Source organism: Cebus imitator, unplaced genomic scaffold (genome assembly GCF_001604975.1).
Source record: "Cebus imitator isolate Cc_AM_T3 unplaced genomic scaffold, Cebus_imitator-1.0 Scaffold713, whole genome shotgun sequence".
NCBI lineage: Eukaryota > Metazoa > Chordata > Mammalia > Primates > Cebidae > Cebus > Cebus imitator.
In genome coordinates this window covers 224,699-244,624 of record NW_016108028.1, presented here as the reverse complement: position 1 = coordinate 244,624, position 19,926 = coordinate 224,699, and the positions used below count along the sequence as shown (strand labels likewise).

Sequence of the window (19,926 nt, the reverse complement as noted above, 5' to 3'; positions counted from 1 at the left end):
AATCCCAGCACTTTGGGAGACTGAGGTGGGTGGATCACTTGAAGTCAGGAGTTCGAGACCAGCCTGACCAACATAGTGAAACCCCATCTCTACTAAAAATACAAAAATTAGCCATGTGTGGTGGCAGGTGCCTGTAATACCAGCTAGTTGGGAGGCTGAGGCAGAAGAATTGCTTGAACCTGAAAGGCAGAGGTTGCAGTGAGCCAAGATTGCGCCACTGCACTTCAGCCTGGGAGACAAAGCTAGATTCTGACTCTGTCTCAAAAAAAAAAAAAAAAAAAAAAAGGAAAGCTTAAGAACCACTAGTCTAGACCAGGGCTTCTCACTTACCTTAATGTCCCTAAAATCACCTGGGGATTTCACTAATATGCATATTGCTATTCAGTAGGAAGGTAGGTGATAGGAGTGTTGAGAATTTGCCTTTCTAACAAATTCCAGGTCATGCAGGTACTGCCAATCTGCCAGTCTGCAGCTCACACTCAGGATAGCAAGGGTCTAAAAGTAGCCCTCAAGGGTAGGGTTGCAGGGGCTACTGTTCACTCTCAAAGTCTCAGAATTATTTACACTGTTGTCCCTGGGGTCATTTCAGTGAAGTCCAATTTATCTATTTTTTCTTTTGTTGCTTGTGCTTTTTCTATAAGGAGAAAAGCTTTTTATTTCTGATTTATATTGTCTACATCTTTCATTATTGGTTTTTGGAATAACAGTTTGTCATTATTGACATGCATAAAGAGTGATGTTATAAGTAATGCTTATTGTTATAGATGAGATCATATGAATCCAAAGGAGCATTATCCTTTGAGAAACTGGACCATTATCTGGTTCAGAATAATGATCAGAATCGCTAATTAGAAACTGTATACATTTAACTCTACAAAGAACTTGAGTATAACCTTCTTCCAGGAGGAAAACAGGGAAAAAAGAGTGAGAAAAAAAAAAAGAGGTTTATACTGTACCTCTCATTTTTCCTACAGGATTCAAAGCAATTGTTTTATTATTATTTCACTTTCAAATTCGTTTCAGGGAGGATGGGTTTTAGTTCTGTTTTCTCTTTAGTTCCTACAGACAGGGAATATATTTTATCTTTTAAAAACCGAGATTTGATTGTGTCACTGTCCTGCGTAAACACTTCCCCGGGTTCCCCATCACTGACAGAATAGAGTCCAAGTTGTAGAGGGAGGCCTAGGAGATTTCCCACAATCTAGCCACACTCCCCACTGCCAGTCTCATCACTGAGTGCTGAGTTCTCCCTCCCTCTCAGCCCCACACAGGAATGCTGTTTTCCAGCCACGCTGGACAGCCTGCCACTTCCTGAATATGATCTGCACCTTCACACCTTCCAGCTTTGCACCAGACGTTCCCTTGCCTGAGCCCATTGCCTCTTCTCCACGGAGAAACTCTTCCTGCTTATCTTTTGGGATTCGCCTCAAGCCCCAACTTCTCTACAAAGCCTTCCTCAGGCACAACTAGGTTCTCCTTCCTCCGTGTTCTCATCTCTCCTGTGTCTCCTCCCCTTGTGGCACTTTCTAGAATTATCTAAATTCAATTCCACTGCAAATTAAAACTGCACTGATATATCATTTTTCACTTCTCAGATTGGCAAAACTACCTAAATTTGTTAACATAGTGTTGGCAAGGCTATGGGAAAACAGGCACTCTCATGAGTGGCGACTGGCAGGGGAGATTCATACAACCTCTGCAGGGCAATTTGACACTATCTGTTAGAATGTAAGTACACATACCCTTTGACCCAGTCCTTCTTCTTCTAGAAATTTGTTCCACAGATATTCTTGTACATGTGATATGTAAGATATGTACAAGGCTATTAATTGCAGCAGTTTTTGTAATTCTACAAGATTGTCATCAATAACAGCAGGTTGCTAACAAATAATAGAAGATTCACACAGTGGAATACTATGTGGTCATTAAAAAGAATTAGAAAACTTTTATGTACAGACATAGAGTGGTCTCTAAGATATATTGCTGGGCAAAAAGAACAAGATATATAGTTAACAGACCAGAATAATGGTATGCTAGCATCTGGTTGTTTTTTTCTTTTTTTTTTTTGAGACAGAGTCTTGCTCTGTCACCCAGGATGGAGTGCAGTGGCATGATCTCAGCTCACTGCAACCTCTGCCTCTCAGGTTCAAGTGATTCTCCTGCCTTAGCCTCCTGAGTGGCTGGGATTCCAGGTACATGCCACCACACCTGGCTAATCTTTGTATTTTTTAGTAGAGACGGGATTTTACCATGTTGGCCAGGCTGGTCTCAAACTCCTGGCCTTAGGTGATCCACCCACCAAGGCCTCCCAAAGTGCTGGGATTACAGGCATGAACCACCACGCCAGCCCTCCTCCCACCACACTTTTTTTTTAAGAGAGAATGAAAGACTAAATATACACATCTGTTTATACATGCATTAAATATCTATGGAAAGGTATATAAGAAAGCAGTAACTTTAGTTGTCTACAGGAAAAGAAACTGGAAGCTGGAGCTAGGCCTCTGAGTAAGAGAGAGACTTCTCACTGCATTCTTTTCTACTCTGAATTTTGAACTATAGGAATATATTACCTTTTCTGAAAAAATTGTCACAATAAATCTAATCCTGCAAATATTTACTTTTAGCCTTCTCTGTATGTAGCACTGGGTGTGAGGTGTTGCTTGTTTCTTTTTTTTTTCTCTATATATAACAGCTTTATATATATATATGTATATATATATATTTGTTTTTTTTTTATTGCATTTTAGGTTCTGGGGTACACATGAAGAACATGCAGGATTGTTGCATAGGTACATACATGGCAATGTGGTTTGTTGCCTTCATCCTCATCACCTATATCTGGCATTTCTCCCCATGTTATCCCTCCCCAACTCCCTACACCCCGCTGTGCCTCCCCAGCACCCCCAACAGACCTCAGTGTGTGATGCTCCCCTCCCTGTGTCCATGTGTTCTCATTGTTCAACACCTGCCTGTAAGTGAGAACATGCAGTGTTTGATTTTCTGTTCTTGTGTCAGTTTGCTGAGAATGATGGTTTTCAGATTAATCCATATGCCTACAAAGGATACGAACTCATCATTTTTCATGGCTGCATAGTATTCCACCGTGTATATGTGCCACATTTTCCCTGTCCAGTCTATCATTGATGGGCATTTGGGTTGGTTCCAAGTCTTTGCTATTGTAAACAGTGCTGCAATGAACATTCATGTGCATATGTCCTTATAATAGAACAATTTACAATCCTTTGGATATATACCCAGTAATGGGATTGCAGGGTCAAATGGAATTTCTATTTCTAGGTCCTTGATTCACCTCCATTACTAAGTGGTGAGCTCCTTGGGGACAATGCAGACAGTCCTGTGTCTTATTCATCTAGAACAGCCTTGAAAATAGAAGCACTCAAAATGTTTTCCTGAACAGGAGCTTGGTCATTTTTCTCCAGAGGGATTTTCTGTGTTCCTTTGATAATTGGGTTCCTCAAAGTAGAAAATAGTTATTATGTGTCTGGCGTGGCTTTAGGTGGGTTTTTATTTGTTTGTTTGTTTTATAGCTCCATTCTATAACTGTAGCCAATCCATGAAACAGATAAAATGATCTCCATTTTGAAAATAGGAAAGTCGATTCTCAGAGAGAATAGATAAATTGCCCAATGGCCTGCAGCTAGGAAGTAGTAGAGGTGGGATCCAAACCCAGGTTTGTGTGCTGCCAAAGCCCATGCTTTTTCTGTGATACTACAAGTGATGAGGAATAAAGAAGTCCCAAGCTACACCTACCCTGGTCCAAACATTCCCCGACGGGAAGGCAGGCTCCATGCGTTGGTGGCAACGTTGTAGGTGTGATTTGAGTGGATTGGCTCCTTGCCCTTGGCTGCCAAAATGCCTGAAATCCTACCACTGCAGGCCTGACCTTTAAGTGTTCAATAGCTCATGGTTAATATCTATTTTCATGTTTTTTTTTAAATAGCAAAAAAAGTTGATAAATTAAAATGATATATAAATACAGAGTATAGAATGTCTCTTTTAAACCACCTTTTCCCCAATATATTAAGTGATAAAAAAATGACACACACTGGCAGGTGGATCACCTGAGGTCAGGAGTTTGAGACTAGCCTGATCAACATGGTAAAACTCTGTCTCTACTAAAAAATACACACACACACACACAGACACACACACACACACACAGACACACACACACACATACACACACACACACACACACAAATTAGCCGGGCATGGTGGCAGGCACCTGTAATCCCAGCTACTCAGGAGGCTGAGGCAAGATAATCGCTTGAACCTGTGAGGCAGAGGTTGCAGTGAGCTGAGATTGTGCCATTGCACCCTAGCCTGAGCAACAAGAGCAAAACTCCATCTCAAAAAAAAAAAGGAAGAAAGAAAGACACACACTGAGATGTTAATAGTAGTTTTTGCTACGTGGTAGAAAATAAATGATTTTTGCTTTTCTCTATTTTTAATTTTGCTTTTCTAAATTTTCTCTGAAGGGGATATAGTAAAAGTTTTTTTTTTTTCTTTTTCTTTCTGAGATGGAGTCTCATTCTGTTGCACAGGCTGGAGTGCAGTGGTGTAATCTTGGCTCACTGCAACCTCTGCCTCCCGGGTTCAAGCAATTCTCCTGCCTCAGCCTCCAGAGTAGCTGGGTTTACAAGCATGCACCACCACACCCTGCTAATTTTTGTATTTTTAGTAGAGACAGTGTTTCACAATGTTGCTCAGGCTGGTCTCAAACACCTGACCTCGTGATCCGCCCACTTCAGTCTCCCAAAGTGCTGGGATTATAGGCGTGAGCCACTGCACCTGGCCTCCCCAAAAATATTTTTTTTTAAAGAAAGAAATGGGATTTTGAAAAACAAGTTTCATTTAGGAAGCCGGAGGGGCTTCTGAAATCAGTGAGCCAAGTTCTAAAATGTTTGCTGAAATCCTTTCCAGTGACCCTGTTGAGGTTATTACCCCTTGTGAAGTGGAAGTATTTGCCCAACCTGCTGGTCTGGCATGGCTGAGGACTAGCTCTGCTATCCTGCTAAGCGAGGCAGCCTGGAGCCCCGTCCCCTGGCTGGGGGTCCCTGCCTTCCTCATTTTTAGGTTCTCAGATGCCAAGCCAAGCCAGCACTTTCCTGCAGAGGTGTCCAGATCCTCCTGTGGTCCACTCTGTGACTCTCATCCCTGCTGGGCCCTTAGGTCTCTACTGCTAATGCTATCTCTTTCCCAATGACAGCCATTCTTCTACCAAAGCAGATGCACTGAGGGCCCATCTAGAGGAACAAAAGGTAATAAGATTTTTGCCCTCAAGAAGCCAAGAAGGGAATGGGTAATTACTGTGAACCTAGTATGTGCTGGTCCCTGAGCTATACACTTCTCATCCATTATTTGTACCCTGTGCAATCCTCACAGTCACCTTGTGAGGGAGGTATTTATCTGTTTTGTAAATGAAGAAAATGAAGCTCAGTGGTATTAAGTAACTCGGCCAGTATGAAAATACCAAGCAAAATATGTTAAGGGCCCTAGACAGGCACAAAAATATGTAACGGAAGTTCTTTTAAAAAGATTACACCTGGTGGGGAAGTCAGGCAGAGCTTTTAGATGGTGAACAGGAACAGGAAGTTGTGTGCATTTATAGAGAGCCAACTGTGAGAGGGACCACATTAGGGAGTGCTGAGACAGGACCCTCACACCCAGGGGCTCACAGCGTTGTGAGCCAAGTGGATAAAGAAAGACAAGGTGCTCCAATAAGAACTCTGACACTGGGGCAGAGGGATGATCTGAGATGATATGATATGACATGAGATGCTAGCATATGATGTAATATGACGGGATGCAATATACATTACAATACATGCAGAATGCTCATTTAAGTGCCTAACATATAGTATTTCTTTTGGGGCAGGAAACAGTGAATAGTATAAACAAGGTGAAAGGCACTGAATAATGTGGTGAATTCCAGGAATGCTGACTAGACCAGTCCCGTGGAAGAGAAGCATCAGGGAACTTAGAGGCATTTTTACTGACTGCCTGGGAAGATTGCATTCTATCTCTACTTCCAGATAAATCTTTCTAAGACACAACCTTGGTGGTAAAGCTCCTCTCCACCAAAACATTCAATAGCTCCCCATTGCCTGGAGAATAATGTCCAATACAGACAGCTTTGGGACTAGACCTTCAGCTTCCTCATCAGGGCCAACCCTGAAGTTCTTCCCTTCAAGGAAATAGGTGTGTGTGTGTGTGTGTGTGTGTGTGTGAAGGGAGATGGAAGGTAATACAGAAGAAAAGACTTGCCAGAAAAAGAAAAAAATAAGGAGTCCCTTTAGGGTCACAAGATACGTCCTCTCATGGTTTGTCAAGGAAAGGGGAAGTGAGAGGACTCATTCTTTTCTAGCTGTTGCCTGAAATTTCTTTAGGAAAGGTAGGAGCCTATCTGACTCAACATGAAAGGCTGGTTGAGGGTGGTGAAAGTGTCTGGGTCCACATGTCATCAGTGGCGAACGAGCCAGTGGGGAGATCCTAGGAGGGACTCCCACAGGGTGCCTCTGGGTGTGTGTGTTTGCGCTGGGGGTGGTATGGCTGTGAGGAAGGGTGGTGCTGAGTAAAGAAAAAGGTTCAACACCGCATGTTCTCACTCACAGGCGGATGTTGAACAATGAGAACACATGGACACAGGGAGGGGAATACTACACACTGGGGTCTGTTGGGGCGAAATAGGGGAGGGACGGTGGGGGGTGGGGAGTTGGGGAGAGATAGCAAGGGGAGAGATGTCAGATGTAGGTGATGGGGAGGAAGGCAGCAAATCACACTGCCACGTGTGTTCCTATGCAACAATCTTGCATGTTCTTCACATGTACCCCAAAACCTAAAATGCAATAAAATAAATGGAAAAAAAATCCAAAAAAAATAAAAAAGAAAAAGGTTCAAATGCTATGAATATAGAAAACAAACCTGCAAGGCCTCTCCATGTGACCTTGGTCTTAGAGCCGGCCCTGTTCATCTTGTACACAGAAGCTGTAAACAGAAGGGTTCTGTCCCATTGATGAGGCTGCTGGGCTTTGTACACAAATACTTTGTATATAAAGACTTATGTGGTTCATCCTTTCTACTGTCTGTCTGTAAAGAAAGCTTTTTATTAGGGGATTTGTAGGGGCAGACATCACTCATTCCATGGGGCTGCTGATGGAGGACAGAAAGATCTCAGTCAACCCCTAGCACATTGCCAGCAAAAACAACTCATTTAAAATCATTTAAATCCTCAATGTAACTGCATAAAGCGCACATCAGTGGAATCACCTGATCAAGATTTTATTTACTGGATGAGCAGCTTTCTTGCCACTTGTGGGGTGCCACTGGTAGAGACTCTTAAGTGGTAATGGATACAGAGAAGGCCGCATATGGCTAAGAGTGAGCTCCAAGGGAGAAAGTCATGAACTGAGTAGATTAATGAGAGAGAAGCAAATTTGTTTTTTGAACTGCATGCTTCACTAACACTGATCATCTTAAGAATAAGGACAAGGTAAATTTTTTTCTATCTGTGTGTGTCTAGGCCACCTTTTTTTTTTTTTCTTGCATATCTCTTGGATGGCTATAGGGTTGAATCAACCATCATTATTTCATTTAATTCTTAAAACTGTGAGATGTATGCATTACTACTCATATTTTTAGATGAGAAGCTAAGATTCTATATGGTTAGACAACTTGTCCAAACTCAAACAGCTAGTGGCAAACTGGGGTGCAGTTACAAGTCTGTTTGAATCCAAAATTCATGTACTTTCCAGTATATTTTATAAGCATAACCTCCACACTAGGGAAACCAAGTCACAGACCAAGAATGGGGAAGACCAGAAAGTAGCAGAAGGTAGAGACAGACTTCACAACTAAGCACAATTTGATGAGAGAGAAGGACTTGGACAACGAATTAAGAAACATGAGTTCTCGTCCTAATCTACAGGCATGAGATTCTTGACCTTTGAGGAGAGTAACTCTCCTCTTCTTTGAATTCCCCTAGGTATCTTCCAGGCAGTAGGTGTTGGGGTACCCATTGGTTAACAGCTACACGAACCAGTTGTATGTCCTCCAGCAAATCAGCCACTCCCAGCCTCAGACTTTCGTCTGTTCTAGAAGCAAGTTCTGGAACATCATAAAGATAATTTCTGGATTATGTGTCTTCCAGGTCTAACCTCCTTCCAGGATCTGTCAGCTTCTTGGATGACTCTGGAAGGAGAGGCTGGGCTAGAAATTAAGAAGGCAGATGCGACTTCTATCTGCCGGTGTTCAGGTCCTGACTCCTACCAACTCTGGTTTACATCTAGGTCTTTCTGGACAAAACATTAGGGTAATTTTTTGTTTGTTTGTTTTGCTTTTGTTTCTCATTTGTACTATTAATGGTTCCTCAGGTCGCCCCACTCCTATGAAGGGAAATTTCTGTTAAATAAAATATAAACTTCAATCTCAGGAGGTTTATACATATCTCCTTTGGTATGGCTGGACTCCCATTAACCCCAGGGCTATTTTTACTTTTATGGAGGCTGGAGTCCTCCAGGGACTTAGCTCTAAGTGACGCCTAGTTCATCTGAAGGTCCTCTCCGCACTGATGTTACCATGCCCTAAAAGTGAGAAATCTCTCTGGCTTCCTGAGCTGTAGAGCTTCCTAACGGTTTCCAGACCTATGGTACTATGGGTGCTTCTCATTTTTGTATTTTTCTAAAATCAATTTTACTGATGGGAGATGGGGAGCATTTATTAAAAATGACTTCACCTTGGGCCAGCTCCGACTATGTGAAGAACAGCCAGGTAATGCTTATCAGTTTCTCGCTGTGTCCCAGCCCCCACCCCAACATCCTTTCATTTCCTGCCGAATATTCCCGAGCCACAGGCAGCCATTGTTTCCAGAACCGCTTTGCTTGGAAGCCTTGGTACTGAGGCCTCCCAGCACTTCCTGTTGTTACCCGGCCTCTCTTTCCTGCTGAAAACAACAGCACTTCCCTGCAGTATGTAACCCTTTTCAGGCAACTCATTTCTTCCATGAGCTTGTTCAGTGCTTCAAATACTGAGTGCTCACTACATTTATTTTAGTTAACATTTTTCTTATTCTACACGTAGTGCAAGTTAAAAATAAAGATGAGCAAAAGAAAAAAAAAACCACATTAAATCTCATCCCCTTCTATTAGCACTGAAATCTTTTTGGTGTTCATGCTTTAATATTATGCATCTGTGAACAGAAAATTTACCACAAGACTCAGGACTTGACTAGATGACCATTCTCAATAGTGGAGATGGAAGCAGGGAAGCCTGCCCAGAAACCATTCTCCTGGACAATCTCATATATCTGTGGGCAAAAGGGCCTCCCAGGAGCTTAAGAAGAGTGCAAAATCCAGGAGATTCTCCGGCAAATTCTCAGGACTACACTTGGGAGAAACTCTGAGAGAGATCCTCTTTAAATAGTTTGTTAAATTTGGGAGAGGCTCATGGGGCAGTTGAAGAGGCCAGGGATGAGGGAGAGCCCAGTGTTATCAGGACTCCAGGAGTCTCTTCAATCCAGCTGCCTGCCAGCTGCTCCAATGAGCTTTTGAAAACACAGATCTTATTGTGTTTGTCTATAGCAAGGAATGCTAAGTTCTTTGTGACTCTTCTCCCAACGCTACCCTCTCTAGTCACATAAATTCACCACAATTCTTTTCAGAACACACCTTCTGCCTTTGCATTCTCTAACCAGGATAGAAACTGTCCTCAGGAAATGCTTCTGTCCTGCGTTCTTCAGAACCCAGCCCAGAGAAGTCCTTCCTAGGACCGCTCTGTAAACGGTACGCAGAGTTTTGTCTGTCTTACTCAACCTATAGTTTGGCCTCAGTTTATAGTCTAGTAATTTCTCTGTGCCTTAAGCAGTGCCAGGAACAAAGCAGAGCACATACGTGGAGGAATGAGTGGAAGAAAAGGCTGGGCCCAGGTGCATGGGCATCAGTTGGACACCCTGAAGGATGTGATAAATGACACCATCTTAGTGGGGGCAGAGTGAGCCTTTAAAGGGATGACAAAGTATACTCTAGTCTCTGGTGCTTTTTGTCTCTTCCCAGATCTATGTTTATTTTCTCCTTCCCCAAGCATCTACTCCATACTTTTATCTCTGCGCTCCACTTTTTGGTCAGAGAGAATCCTGGAATGTCAGAGTTGGAAGAGACCGTAAGATCATCTTATTGAACCTGCCAGATTCAGCACTAGGAAATTAAGAACCCAGGAAGTTTAGGGACCTATCCAAGGTCACCCAGCTTGACAGCAACAAAGCCCTACAGTTGGAAAGAAACTGAGACAAGGGGACCAGAATGATATGTAAAGTGATTGACATTTCCTTTCGCTCCGATTTTCAGGATTAGCGCTTAAGTACTTGGGCTTCTTTCTGCCACAGACTAAGTAGCACTTTTGTGTCAGGAGTAATTTAGGCTGTTTAAGCTTAGACACAGCCTTAGCAGTCAGCTCAAATTAATTATGTTTATTGTACTCCCATAGGTAAAACTGCACTAGACTTTGGGATTCAAAGAAGTAGCTTGCACTTATAAGACACTACACATCACCTCAGTTTACAGTCCAGTTAGTTCATTACATGCAGTCAAATTGTCAGTAGAACAAAAAATGTCACACAGAGCCCTTCCTTGCTCATTCTACAACTGTCAGGCAGGAGTCACTGGGTTTAATGATATATTTCTAAAGAGAGAGGAGAGCCAGCTGTCAGAGGCTGTCTCTCCCCTTCTATAAATTTGCTTTCTCTTCTTAAATGGTGAGTAGCTGATCCTCAGCAAGGAGGGGTTTGTTTATTGTTTTAAAGATCTCATGATTCCTGTTTAAAGAGGGTATAGGCTTGCAGTGGATTGTTGTAGGCTTAAATTCACTGAAGAGATGGAAGTAGCAGACTCTGGGGGTGCAGTCAGAGCCACTGGGAGTGGGTGGCCTCAGGCTAGGGCCTCTAGTGGGAACACAGAGGAAAGCAGTCCTGAGCTGGTTAAGGAGATGGAAGTCGGGGAGACTTCCCTGGGGGTCAGCTCACCGGGAAGACAGAGTACTGCTGGTGCTACAGGACCCAATACAGGGCAGTCAATTGTTAAGGACGCAGGCAATGTGACAGATTTCTAAATCTATATAGGATCTGGACTGGAGAGGGCAGGCAGTGAGTACCTGAGTAAGCACCATGTGAAAGAGTCGGGTCAGGGCTAACAGAGCCCTCATGACTTAGTTTTGAGAATAGTTGTCACCTTTTTATGTCCCAGTGATTTGGTTTGCAGTACCATGCTAAGCTCACTGAACAGCCTTCTCTCACTGATCCTGCCTCAAGCACCTGGAAAGAGGGATAGAGCCAGGAAGAGAAAGGGGTCCCTGCCTAGGTCCTCTCCATTATTCAAGCTCTGTTCATATCCTACCATCTCCATAAAGGCTTCCCAGCTTCATTCGCTCATCAAGTGCTTTTTGGCACCCACTCTATGCTTGGATACTGGGTGCTGGGTGCCAGGTTCCAAGGACACAGTGGGAAGCAAAACAGGAGGATCCATCCCCAGAAACTTGGCGTCCAATGAGAGGAAGTGCCTGTGGATCAGCCTCCTTTCTTACTGTTCCTGGTTAAGGGCATGAGTTCTGGAGCCATTCTGCCTGGGTTCGAAGCCTCCGATTGCCACTTTCTACCATGCATGCCTCCTATGAGTAGAATGCCATAATCCCGGTACGCCAGGGCAGCTCCAGAGGACACCTGCTGCTCTGTGTAGTTATGGATTGTGCTCCCTTTCACTTAAAAACGCATCTCTAAAATTTTTTTTTTTAAAAACCTACCAGCAGTGAAATTTCTCTTAGAAATAAAAATAAACAAAACACATCTCAATTCGGGTAAAAAACACTATGGTTGGTTACCTTCCTTACAAGGTTCAGTTTCCGTATTTGAAAACTGAAGTTAATAATACAATCTACTTCATAGGGTGGTAAAAATCAGCCAGGGTGATGGTGCATCCTGTGATTTCAGCTGCTCGGGAAGCTGAGATGGGAGGATCACCTGAGACGGGGGGAGGTCAGGCTGCAGTAAGCCATGATCAAGCCACTGTACCCAGCCTGGGCAACAGAGTGAGACCCTGTCTCAACAAAAGAAAACAAAACAAAAACATAAATAAAATAATCTACGAAGTGCTTGGAACAGTGGCCCAATAAGCTCTCGATAACTATTAATAATTGCTATTGTTATTTTAATTGCGATTACTGTCCCATTGGGTTTTGGTCCCCCATTAGTGAGTGGGTCCTTAAGTCAGGGGCTGTTGTACACCTCTGTATTCCTAGCACCCAGTACCACGCTCTGCACAGTGGGGACTCTGACTCAATATCTCCTCAAAGAGACTGGGCTACAGGCTTCAGCCTATGAGGGTGACTTGCAGAACGGGCGGACTGTTGAGATACTGTGTTCTATCTGGTTTCAGATGGAAACACAGGGAAAATGGAGGATGTTCTCCTCCTTCCCTTTCTGATTAGAGTTGACAGATAAAATAGAGAACATCCAGTTAAATTTGAATTTCAAATAAATAATGAATAACGTTTTATATCAGTATATCCCCAGTGTTGTATGGGACATAGATTAAAACATGATTTGTTGTTTATCTGAAATTCAAATTTACTCCAGGGTCTGGTATTCTTGCCTGCTGAATGTGACAACTCTGTCTCTGAGTTCCTTTTCCACCCTTTGTGGGCCCCAGCCAGCAGCGGCGCTCCCTCTCAGTATCACATTCACACGGCCACAACCACAAATCTTCCCCTGACTCCTACTTGCCCTCCAGGGCCAACCTTAGTCCTCCTCGTGGGACACCTCTCATGATTTAGCTTCTTCCACCAGGAGGAGGAACTGAGAAAGGGTGGGCAGCAGCAGGTGTCCGTGTGTCAGGGAGCCAGACTGCCCATTGGGTTAGAGGTTTCTAGATGTCCAGGAGTGACCCTGAACTCCCCGCCCTAAAGAGATAAGGGGAAGCTGTTTCCTACCTGGCCTCAGGGAGAAAAGGGAGAGCAAGGATGAAGCCAGCCTTGATATCCTCATCCAGTTTCCCCTTCCCATCAGCATCCGTGTCTTCTGAGCCTGCCTCTGCAGGAAACTCCTAGTGGCCTTCTCCTTGGCTACTAGCCAGCCACATGTTTTTGTTTGAGATGGACTTTCGCTCTTGTCACCCAGGTTGGAGTGCAGTGGCACGATCTTGGCTCATTGCAACCCCTACCTCCCAGGTTCAAGCGATGCTCCTGCCTCAGCCTCCTGAGTAGCTGGGATTACAGGTGCCTGCCACCACGCCCAGCTAATTTTTTGTATTTCTGGTAGAGACTGAGTTTCACCATGTTAGCCAGGCTGGTCTCAAACTCCTGACCTCAGGTGATCCATCCACTTTGGCCTCCCAAAGTGCTGGGATTATAGGTGCAAGTCACCGTGCCTGGTGTGAGCCACTGCACCCAGCCCCAGCCACATTTTTGACAGTATGCATATGTGGATGGGCTGGGGCAGGGGAATGTACCTTTGGAGCACTCTTCTAGAAAAGTCAGGAGGAAGATGCCAGGTTATCTCTGGGTTTAGGAAGTATAAATTGTTAGCGTACCACTCCCCTGGCTCCTCCCTTTTCCTCAGAACATTTATGGTGGGCCAGGCACTGGGATAACTTTGTCATACATATTACTTCATCCAATCCAACCTTGCAAGGCAAATATGATAGTCCTCATTTTACAGTTGAGAAATCAGGAGCTGAGGGAGGTTTACTCCCTTGCTGAACAGTCATTCAGTTTGTAAGTGGTGGAGCAAGTATTTAAGCCTGGTCTCTCTGACTTCCAACCCCACTCTTAACCAGCCTCCTATACTGCTCTTTTTTTTTTCAGAGTTCACCCTGGCACCTACTAGGTGCTCAATAGATACTCCCTGGATGAATGCATGATCGAATGTACAAATGAATGTGTTGGACCTAAGGTCTACATTTATTTCTGTAGATTCGCCTGTCAATGATAATCAGGAGAATGATTTGTTCTGACATGTTTACATATTTTTGATTTTGAAAATTCATCAAATTATAATTTGTGATCAAAGAGTTTATGGATGCTAATTTCACCATAACATTGTATTTGTCTTTAAATGAAAACGTTTTGTTTGTAGGCCCTGAGTTCCATAGGCCTTGAGACTCTTAGTTATTCTTTTTTGGCATCTATTACAGTTTTTGTGCGTACATATTCCCTGTGTAATTCAGGATTCAGCCAGTTTTAGGGGCAGTCATCCTTGTGGGATTCTCAAATCACAGCCTCTGGTTGGTCCCAGCCTTTTTAAGAACCTTCCTGAAACATGCTCTGACTTTCAATTTTATGTGAAGCAGCAGTAACCAATGGTCTCTGCATAGCTCTGAGTATTCCATTGAGAAATTTATTTTTTCTTTTGATCTTGCTGTACATTTGGTATTAATTTTTTTCTTGGTGTGTCTCCATTTACACATGAATGACCTCAGTCTGTTTTTAGCAAAGCATTGCTAAAAGCAAAGCTAGAGCTGGATGAGGATGCAGGGCTCATTAAGAAAAAAGCATTGAGCGGCCTAGGTTACAACTGCTCTTTCAAAGCTCATACAGCCACAGCACACATTCTGTTATACAAACACACACACACAGAGCCACAGGAAGCAGGTTGTGAAACAGAGAGGGACTCTAATTGAGGAATGTGGCCATGAATATGAAAAAGTAAAACAACCATGGTCTTAACAAAAAAGTGGTGAGGACCAGCTTAGGTGCAAGCTGTGACCTGTGGTCTGCTATGATTTTGATCAACATTCTAGGAGTGCCCAGAACTTGTAAGTCTCATGTCAGAAAGTGAGAGACATGCTCACTTGGGCAGCACATATACTAAAATTGGAGCCATACAGAGAAGATTATCATGGCCCCTGGGAAAGGATGACATGAAAATGCATGAAGCATTCCATATTAAAAAAAAGAAAAGAAAAGAAAAGAAAAGAAAAGTGAGAGGATGTTTACGAGGCCCCTGAGAGGTAGCAGGAATGTCTTACACACAGATTTTTGGTTGTTACATAACATCAGTGATGGATTTTTCACTGCAAGTTAGTATTACCATTCAAAGTGTGCAACATGAGTATAGTAGCCCTGTGAAGTCCAACTACCTTTGTTTATAGGTATATGTTAAGATAGGAGTCATATTGTTCTCACAGCAGATGGAACTCCCTTGGCTTCCCTAGAACCATATTTCAAGAGTTCATAATGCTAATTTGGGGGAGATTTTCTTCTTACAATCTGTGTGACCTTGAGCAAATTTCTTACCCTCTTGGTGCCTTAGCTTCCCCATCTGTCAAATTAGGGGAATAATAGTAACTCTCTCTCAGAGTTGCTGAGCAGATTAAACGAGTTAACCTGTGGAAAGCACTTAGGACAGTGCCTGACGTAAAAAGTGTTACATACCAGTTTGCTATTATCATTACCATCAGCAACAGCAACACCAGCTTAAGACAACCATGAATGTCATGTCCTTACTGCAGCTTTTCCAGGCTTCCACAGTTGGATGCACCCTCTCCTCCCCACCCCTTTATGAACATCTAACATCTAAACTATGTGCCCTGCCTGTCCTTGTCCCCAAATATCTTCCTGGCTAAGAGAATATATGTGGACTCCTCACTCCCAACTTCATGTTCCTCTATAGCATCAAGACTCATTCATTTTTTTTCATTCAGCAAATGTTTATGGGTACCTTCTCTGTATAGGCTCTGCCAGGTGAGAGAAAAAAATCCCATGATATTTCCCATGCTAATGCACACACTGAAGGAAAGCTCATGCAGACATTTGCTCAGCTCCTTGACCAGCTGAGTGACCATGGGAAGAAGCTGGGTATAGCTAAAGTGATCTTGTGTTTTGAAAAAAACAACATATGTATTCAGACAAACATTAGCATGTGTAAGAGAAGAGCAAGGCAGAATAATAAATTTGGGATTTTTTAAAGACATTCTCAGCCACATGGTCAACAAAATTAAAGCACTCCAGAAAGAGACTCACTTAAATCCTTCCTGGAGACTACAGCATTGGCTTGGGTACGGACACAGCACCCACAACCACACTGAGCACTAGGCTCGATACATCATACGTATGGTGTTTGATCTAATCCTCACAAGACCTTGTAAGGGAAAAACTGCCATTCTCATTTTAAGAGGAGGAAACTGAATCTCAAAGAAATACGTGTCTTGTCACATCACACAGCTGGCAAGTGGCCCAGGCTTTGCCCCACATAGCTGCTGGGACTGTTGATAAGGTCAAAGGGTGCTAATTTTCATAAACACTTGAGTAACTCCTATATGTAATTGGTCACTAAATCTTGCTAGACTTAGATGTGACATTTTGGAGAGCTACCTCTGGAGGCCTTTGTGGATCTTCAGATTTGGGAATACAATTAGAACACTTCATTTATATGACAAAATGAGAAGGGAACAAGTGACTTTAAGAGAGCCATTGGCATCAGCTAAGCTCTTTTACTGGATAAATTATTAATTTCTAGACACTAGACCCTTCATATGTACCATAAATGTGTGGTCCAGCCAAATCAGAAACGACCACATAACCTGTATCTCATTGTGGTTTTAATATGCCTTTCCCTAGTAGCTAATAATGATGAACATCTTTTCATATGCTTACCATTTGTATATCTTTTTTGATGCAATGTCTGCCTTTGTCTCTTGTATATTTTCTAATTGGGTTAGTTTTTTACTGTTGAGGTTTGAACGTTTTTTAATATATTCCATATACTAGTCCTTTGTTGGGTGTGCAGTCTGCACATATTTTCTTCCTCTTGCTATCTTATTGCTTCACTTCTTAACAAAGTCTTTTGCAGAGTGCGTTTATAACGTTGATGAGGTCCAATTTATCAATTTTTTCCCATTGTGGGTTATGCTTTTGGTGTCAAGTGTAAGAACTCTTTGCCTGGCCTCATATTCCAAGGATTTTTCTAATTTTTTTTTTCTAAGAGTTTTATAGTTTTGCATTTTATATTTAAGTCTGTGATCTCTTTTGAGCTAACTTTTATATAAGGTATAAAGTCTACATTAAGGTTCATTTTCTTTTTTGATCTAGGAATGTCTGGTTGCTCCAGCACTATTTTTTGGAAATGCTCTTCTTCATCCATTGCATCGTTTCTGCAACTTTGTTAAAAGTTGGTTGGCTGTACTTGTGCGGGTTGGTCCAGGATTATGGAGGGTGGGTATTCTCCATTCTGTTACATTGATCTATGTGTCCATCTGCTAATAGGACACCACCTTTATACTATAGTTATATACGAGGCCTTAATACTGCGTAGAGTGATTCTTCCCACTTTATCTTTCTTTTTCAAGATTGTTCTAGCTATTTTAGGGCCTTTCCATATACATTCTAGAATAAGCTTATTGATATCTACAAAAAAAAAAAAAAACCTTGCTGGGATTTAGATAAGAATTGCATCAAACTTATGGTCAACTTAGGGGAAAATAGACATCTTTACAATGTTGTTTATAAGATCTCTTTGATTTGTTCCTTCTCCATTCCTGTAACTGCTATCCCCAAGGAGAATGTCATTAGCTAACGCCTGATATTCCATACCAACCTTATAACTTGCCTTTCACTGGGGTCTTCTGTTGTTCCCACCCATGCTGTGTGTTGCTGCCAAAATGATGAAGCTCAAGCTCTCCCCCACCAAAGTTGCTGTCTTATTTGAGAATCTCAAATTGCTTCCTACTCCAGACGCAGGCCCAGGTTTACCCTCTTATACAAATTCCCCAAATTTCCACTTCTTATTCAGTCTTGATATACCCAAGTAATTCATAACTCTGAACTGCTCCCTAAACATATAACTTAGTCAGGAATTCCTTCCACACTGCCAATCTGTTTCCATTTTCTTCTGTCAATTTAAGCTTACTCAATCCAAGAAATATTTCCTAAATAACTTGGTCATCTTGTACAAGCTCATACACAGTGGCAGGCCTAGCATATCTGACATCTGGAACAAGTGATTTTTAATGCTACTCTCCTCTACAGAATGGATTTATGCTCAGTAATAAGTGTATAATGCAATAACAGCAATCCCTGCTATTTTCTGATTTTTTTAGTTTTAAAATTAAAATTCTTTTCAAGCTTAACTTGAATAAAATTATGTTTTTAGCTTTGAATTCTGAGCTTCAATAAAAAATAGAATTCTACTTTAAAGATATTCAAATTCAGTAAAATATTTCACTTATGAACTAAAATTTGTACTTACAAAACAAAAATATCATATTTTGAAGTTTGCACCCTATGTCACTGTTTTAAGACACAAAAACCTCAAGTGAAAAACAAAACAAAACAAAAAAACCTCAAGTGGTCATATAATGACTTAAGTTCTGATTCTCTCTGTATTTACTGTGCTATTTTTGTTTATTTCACATCTACTGAATGCAGGAATACACAGTACCGCAGGAGCTAGAAACACACACTGCACCTGAAACAAGGTCAAACTACTTAAATCAGTATGACCTAATTGTTAAATGAACACTTAACTGAGTCCATGTGTTACGTGAACATAGCTTGGGACTCAATTAAGAGTAACATCCTTGTAACACCCTTGTGTTACCTGGTCATGGATGTCACTATAAGTAGGAGTTATCCATGTAAAATCCATATTGAAAAAATATTTATTAAAAAACAAGGAATGAAAATCTACTAATCCATGTTTATTAAAGGATAAATAATAAAAGTGTACTAGTATACCAAATATATTTGCATACAGATTATTAAAACTCATAGTCCCTCAAAATGTCAATACAGTGCCACAGTGTTACCCTATGATCCTGTAATTCCAGTCCTAGACATATACAGACCTTAAATGAATAAAAACATACATCTGCATACAAGTTTGTACCCAAATGTTCATAGCACCATTGTTCACAACAGCCAAAAAGTGGAAACAACACAAATGCCCATCAACTGATGAATGGATAAACTGTGGTATGTCCATAGAATAGAATATTATCAGGCAATAAAAAGGACTTAAGTACCAACACATGCTTTAACATGGATGACCCTTGAAAACACTGTTAAGAAGCCAGAAACAAAAAGCCAGATATTGTATGAGTCCATTCATATGAAGTGTCCAGCATAGACAAATCTATAAAGATAGGAAGTAGATTTGTGGTTTCTTAGGGCTGGGGGAGTAGGTGGGGAGGTGGGGGAATGGGAACTGGCTATTAATAGGTATGAGGTTTCTTTTTAGGGTGATGAAAATATTCTAAGATTGATTGTGGTCATTGTTGTACAGTTCTGTGATTATACTAAAAACAACTTGTATACTTTAAATAGATGAGTTGTGTGGTATGTTAATTATATCTCAATAACATTTAGAAAAACAGCAGTAAATGCAGCAATTGTTTAGAACTTAGACCAACAAAAGATTTTGTGGGGAGGAATATTTCATCATTGTCAATATTAGAATTACCAGTTCTTGGTGATTAAGACCCACTCTTAGTTCGCTTTATTGTCATTTTTAAGTTTTATGCTGATGACTCATCCCCTTATTTTGGGCATGCAGGTGTCCCTCTCCCACTGCTGCATCCTGGCACATCCCTGCTGACATGGTCAGTGTAGATCAACACTATGGCCCATCTAGCGACTGGCTGATGCAAATTGCTTATGTGGAGAGAAAAGTCTACTATGGGACTTAGAAGAAACTTTAAGAATTTAAAAAATAAGGTGATAACTATTTTAGGAAGTCAAGAGCCATTTCAAATGAAATAAAACCTTTTAAATAGTTAAATGAACCTCCTGCAGACTTCTTACTCAGAACCAGTTTTTTCTTTTTTTTCGAGACAAGTTTCACTCTTGTTGTCCAGGCTGGAGTGCAATGGCATAATCTTGGCTCACTGCTACTTTCGCCTCCCAGGTTCAAGTGATTCTCCTGCCTCA

At 41.8% G+C, this 19,926-nt stretch overlaps 1 protein-coding gene and 1 non-coding gene across 2 annotated transcripts in view; one reads left to right on the top strand and one right to left on the bottom strand.

Annotated features, from left to right (window-relative positions):
• ARHGAP31 (Rho GTPase activating protein 31) overlaps window positions 1-19,926 on the bottom strand; it is a 114,268-nt gene that overhangs the window by 50,971 nt on the left and 43,371 nt on the right. The window lies entirely within an intron of this gene.
• LOC119469570 lies at window positions 14,845-14,951 on the top strand. Its single transcript, XR_005198401.1, has one exon. It is a non-coding gene; the product is annotated as a U6 spliceosomal RNA (small nuclear RNA).